The sequence below is a fragment of the Patella vulgata genome, chromosome 9 (genome assembly GCF_932274485.2).
Source record: "Patella vulgata chromosome 9, xgPatVulg1.2, whole genome shotgun sequence".
Lineage (NCBI taxonomy): Eukaryota > Metazoa > Mollusca > Gastropoda > Patellidae > Patella > Patella vulgata.
The window spans coordinates 3,697,945-3,704,127 of NC_065887.2; the positions used below are offsets into that span (position 1 = coordinate 3,697,945).

The 6,183-nt window shown below is 33.8% G+C and overlaps 1 long non-coding RNA gene across 1 annotated transcript; it reads right to left on the reverse strand.

Moving 5' to 3' along the window:
- Positions 1-3,775: 3,775 nt before the first annotated feature.
- On the reverse strand, positions 3,776-5,891 carry LOC130014311 (uncharacterized). Its single transcript, XR_008789265.1, has 4 exons — positions 5,769-5,891; positions 5,210-5,288; positions 4,399-4,511; positions 3,776-4,192 (listed from the first exon to the last, which is right to left on the reverse strand). It is a non-coding gene; the product is annotated as an uncharacterized LOC130014311 (long non-coding RNA).
- Positions 5,892-6,183: the final 292 nt, after the last annotated feature.

Consider the following 6,183-nt stretch of genomic DNA (forward strand, 5'->3'; position numbering starts at 1 on the left):
TATTGTCTATTTGTTTATCAATTTTCTCACATGCTGTCTTACACGAGTTGTTCAAGTCAGATATTTGGGTCTTCAGAAAGTCAGCGTGTTCTTGTAACTGTTTTATCTTCTTTTCGGATTCTGTCTTCAGTTTCAAGAATGTGTCCCTAACTTCCCTTTCTGCGTCATCCAAATCAGCTTTCGTATGATTTTCATGATCCACCATAGCACAAACAGAACAACATGGTTTGCAACAATCTCGACAATAAACTTCTATTTTTTTCTTCTTGTGTTTTATACAATACAGTTTATCATCATCATCGTCTTCTAGATAAAAGTTGGTGACAAACTGACTGGCACCACCTTTGGGTACTTTGATTTTTCGTCGACAAATAGGACAGTTGAAAAACATTTTTAAATGAGCTTTAGCTTTGATGTAGTCATCTATACATTCTTCGCAGAAAGTGTGGTGACATGGTAGTAATTTAGGTTTAGTAAAATCCTCTATACAAATAGAACAGGTATATTTTGATGCCATCTTCTGTGACGATCCCTGGGTGTTTTTCTATTGGTATATAAGAATAACGTCCATACATTCAACACAGAAAAGCCTAGTTATTTTATGTTTCTATGGCAATTAAGAATAAAGTTTATAAATTCATAACAGATCAATGAATATTAGCCCAACCCCGGCTAGCGACGAAATGCGTTTGACAAGAAACTGAATGATACGATTCATGTTATCCAATCTAATAGCCAGTGAAATCATTCGATGGACTTGGGACTGACATAGATTGTTATATTCAGGTCAACCCCGCTCATATCAACAAACATCTTATATATATAATGTGATATATTGGATGCTAATAGTAAGTGCAGGAGGACCCACATATATATACATGTGATATAGCCTATAGGGATTTTAAAGGGCGGGTATATGGAAGTAAGTATGTGTGTTAAAGACCCAGTTATTGTGATACATATTAAAAGAAGACTCGATACTATAGACGTAAGTATGATACCTTGATATGTGTAAAAGGATTAGTCCCTGTGGTATATATGATATAGTCTAAGGGGAATTTGAAATATACTCTTTAAAAAAAAGTAGGACATATTGAAATGCAAATACCTATGCAGGTTGTGATATGATAAATAGTCATGGACACTTGACATGCTTTGAGAGTATGTTCACAGATGAAGAACTTATCGCCCCAACAGAACCACTGAGCTGCACATGCGACACGCAATAGCGCCATACACGTGGGAGGGGTTCATTGTCAAATTTGACACTTCAAGGAAGGGTTGATGAAAACTGTCGCGTGCTGGTTTATCCTTTCCATGTTTGCTTTCCTATTGGTTCTTGCATAAGATTTACTGTTTAGCGTATCTTTGCTTTAGTGTGTTACGTGTTCGTCGACGTCAACCGACAACACTGCAAGAATTGACCGTGGCACTGAAAGAGGAGTCCGTAAGATTGTCCCAAATCGTGATTGGACGGTTGATAAGGATCATGCCATTACGAATTGCTGAATGTCTGAGGATTGGTGGAGCAATTACTCATTATTAAGACAAAAATCAAAAACGTCCATTTTCACTTTTGACAGTGTATCTCTTTGCGAGTGAAATGGGGCCGTCAGATAAGCCGCCCATATGAACAGATTATGTTCATGTGTAGGCAATTGGCCTGTTATCAACATACACTGGTTACCTCTAATAACAACAGCAGTGCATTTCCACAGTTTTGTATTGTTTCTGAATATCCCCTACTTTTTTTGGAAGAGTATATATTAAAGGGAGAGTCTATGAGAGTAAGTATATTTGTTAAAGGGACGGTTACTGTGAAATATATGAATTAGGGACAATCAGTATAAATCCTAAATTTCAGGCCGTACTTGTTTTTGCAGCATTGTATTTAACACACAGGTTCTGTACGTATCCCCAATAGATATGAACATATCTTTTAAACAATTATCCTGTAGATAGAAACGCATAAAGGGATCTTCGTCTTCAGTGTAAGAAAAACTCTGTTTCCATTCGAATTGTTCTAATACACGTTCCGTTACATTTTCGAATGGTGTTGGGGTTTTGAGAGACCACATGGCATTATTCTCAATTTAAAGATACCCTATTGAGTAGCAGATGTTGTCTCCACTTTGTCTTGTTTAGACATTGCTATTTGCTAATATCCATTTGCTAGATCTAAAGTACTGATGTACGCAAAATCTAATATTTCCATCTTTGTGTCAAACCAATCAGTTACGGATAGAATTTGTACCTAATTCTCTTTGAGCGTCATCCAAATCAGCTTTCTGGGTATTTAATGGGTTTACCGTCTGGGTAAATTAAAACGGACAGCCGGGCTACGGTCTACTCGTAGATCAGATTCATATGTCAAGTTTTTGTACGCCAACGTATACACGGAATGTCCGACCTTTTATAAAGAAGAGAGTAGAAATTTAATTTTTGACTGATCAACAGTAGATTTATTATATATACACATATAAAGCTTATAAGTCCTATATATATATATATATATATATATATATATATATATATATATATATATATATATATATATATATATATATAAAATAAATATACAAATATTTACATCTTGAAACTCGTTTGATTCTCAATTCTATCATCCAATACAATTACCTGTTATATCGCCCACGGTCAGGCTTTCAAATTTTATATATTGTTTGGGTTGCTTTAATCTGATTCGGAAAACAGCTTTTATTATTTTTAAGAAAATATCACATTGTCACCAATCAGATGAGTCAACAATATTCCTTCTAGAGATTCAACTTTTAAAAATGACAATAAACGGCTATAATAGGATTTCAGGTTTTGTTTGTAGATATTTGATAACTTATGTTTTTGTCCTTACAACACAGTTCATCGACATGGTATTAACATTAATAATTTCAGCTGATTCACTCAACAATATTATAAATATGAACATCTTACATCATACACATACATATATATAAATATTTTAAATGAAGAAAACCATCTCCCCCCAAAACCAACATTATTCATTTTGTGTTAAATGAAATATTAACAAATGATTTATAACAATTTATGTAACAAGTCTACCATAGCAACCAGGTGTTGTTGTTTTTTTAACTTGTACAAGATAGTCTGTATGCCGACTGACATGGGTGATCACAATATAGTCTAACAAGAAATGTGGGCGTGTATAATAAAATCATAGAGTATATGAATAGTATGAAAACAGAAACATATCAGTGTATCATCCAGTTACAACTCACAAGAGACTGAAAACACGAGACACTGAAAACACGACCAATATTCGCCCTGATGTTCAGCGAGTCTGGATGACAACTTCAAAATATCTACAGGTATTTATATCACCAAGACATGAACAATTATAGTAGACATATGTTAGCGAGATAGAGAGAGGGGGGGGGGGTGAGAGGGTTTGACGTCCACTCGACACAAACTAAGTCATTACGGGACTAACACATGGTTCAATTTTATTTCACTAATTCGCTTGCACGTAGATTCTTTAGCAGTGGGAGGAAACCGGAGGACCCGGAGAAAACCCACGAGGTTGTTGTTTTAGTGAAAATGAAAATTATTGCCATGGGTATTTTTTTTTTATTTCTATGCCCCTGAATTTGTACTGACTAGAATAATATAGATTTTACACAGTAATATGAACTTTCTTTAAACTGATGGATATAAATCTCTTCAAAATAAATTATAGATTTTACACAGAAATAATAATTCGCTATTAAACTAGTGTTTATGAATATATTATAAATTATAATAAATTATAATACAGAAATAAAAAATTCGCAATAAAGTCCTTGGAAGAAAATGATATAGGTTAATAAATCTATTATAATAAAGGACAGAGCGACATTATGTCAGGTCGACTCTATCAGTTTTAGATACTGGTAGATACGGTATAACACGTTGTTACTCCATGCAAAGATTGGACATTGTTCATTTTATAAATTGATAATAACATTATCAACTTTAACATTGTTGATGAATATATGTCCATATTTGGTCATATTAACCCAAGTTTCAGACACGACAAACACCATTTTCAAAGTTAAATTCATCAGTTAAAATACTGGCATAATCAGTTAAAACAGTCCATGGGTTATAATCCCTGCATTTCTTTCATTAATTCATCTAAAGATTTTTCGGTACTGTCTACGGTCTTCTCGTGAGAGGCCTAAAATGATAATTTTATAAGACAATAAATCAGTTATTTGCTATCTCGACTATATAAAATTTATTATAAATCCTGTAAGTCTACTTGTCCATCTGTCTACACAACAGTCTTCAAATCTGTCTACACAACACGAAACCCGACTAGTCTATAATGCATGTTTAGCTGTCTATAACACCTGTTTATTATATACAGTGTAATATGATTACCTGTGTTGGAGCAGGTGTTGTATAAGCAACTTTTAGTCCTTCAACCAAATTTGGAACCTGACCGTTAGCTTCTTTTAATTCATCTTCTGTTGTTTCAGATACAAGCTGTATTTCTAGAATAAAAAAATCAGATCACTTTTATTTGACCATGGAGTAAATTCAAAGATATCATACACAGCAATAGCCTGAACATGTTATAACTATCTGTAAAACTACTATTGTAAATATTACCTTTGTTTACATCAGGAGATACCAACAGGTTACTAGAATGAAACCCAGTCTAAGTAACTGCAGGACATTTGGGTCACTGGAGCGCCGACTTCATTAGCCCAGTCGGAGTAGAACTACTGTAGGACGTTAAACCCCCGTTTCATTTCATTACAGACATTGAAGAGTCTTATATTCTGGTCCAATATAAACCCATTCTTTAAGTGCATATATACATTGAAACAAGAGGGGAATTAGATATTATCAATTAAAAACATGTATTGGATATGTAGAGTCTTAAATACCAACTGTTGACGTAGTTGAGTTATTTAGGATAACGGTTATTACGACTATCTTTATCTTATATTAACATAAATACACACTTGTCCAAACCATTACAGAGTTTAAAAACTGATAATATATACTGGTAATATATACACAATTAAACGGTTGACTTATTAACCTAAGTGTTATACTAATGAACCTAGACCTTGACATTGTTAAACTGATACCGTTGACTAGGGCTTTACAATGTTAAACTCATACCGTTGACTTATAATGACATTTGTTTTCCCTGATAAACGTTAGCTTGGATCTATCTTACCCCAGACATTATCATCATGAACTATTTCTTCTACTTTGTCTTCAGTTTTCTCTACTTTTGGTTTAGTTGCTTCTTTGATCTATAACAGATAAAACTGACACTATTACTCATGCTCGTATATTCTTTCATGAAGAAGGAGATACAGACAAACAAAAACAGTAAAGTTTACCATTTAGACAAGGGACAGCATAGGTCGATGGAACCGCTTCGTCATATCGATTTTAATACTCAAGAAAACCGACCTATTGTTGTATTGATATTCCTTTTAGAGATCCAACTTTTATAGTATTACAGTTTACAAGTGAGTTCTGTATCACACGCACTAAAGGACTGACATTGTTATTACAGATCCAACTTTTATAATATTATAAAATATGTCTAAAACCTGCACAGCGTGAGACACCCAGACCACACCATGTCTAAAACCTGCAAAACTTGAGACACCCAGACCACGCCATGTCTAAAACATGCATCGCGTGAGACACCCAGACTACGCCATGTCTAATACTTGCAAAGCTTGAGACACCATGCCATTAAAGGTATAAAGAACTGTGTTTACCTGAAACGCTTGTTGTTGTTTTATACAGTAATTATCATCACATTGTGGATTAGGTCGTAATTTCATAGTTGGAAAATAATCTTGTAATGCATTATAACCTAAATAATAAGTCACATCTCCAAAACTTAATAAATACCTGAAATATATATATAAAAAACCTGTTAAACATCTGGAATATAAAAACAAATTTTGATCAACATTTGGAATATATGAAAATAATGACAAACGCAAAGCGTGGAATACGCTCACGCAGCAGGTTTTCTTAACTGCAGCTTATCTGAAAGGAAAATTTTGAAGTTGAGAAAATATGATTAGGATCTAGGGTTCATCCTGTTGTGACCGCATTGCTTCCAGCCAAATTTAAATTAAAAAATGTTTAAATAAAAACCTGTAGTCTGTATCACGTTCACTTCGT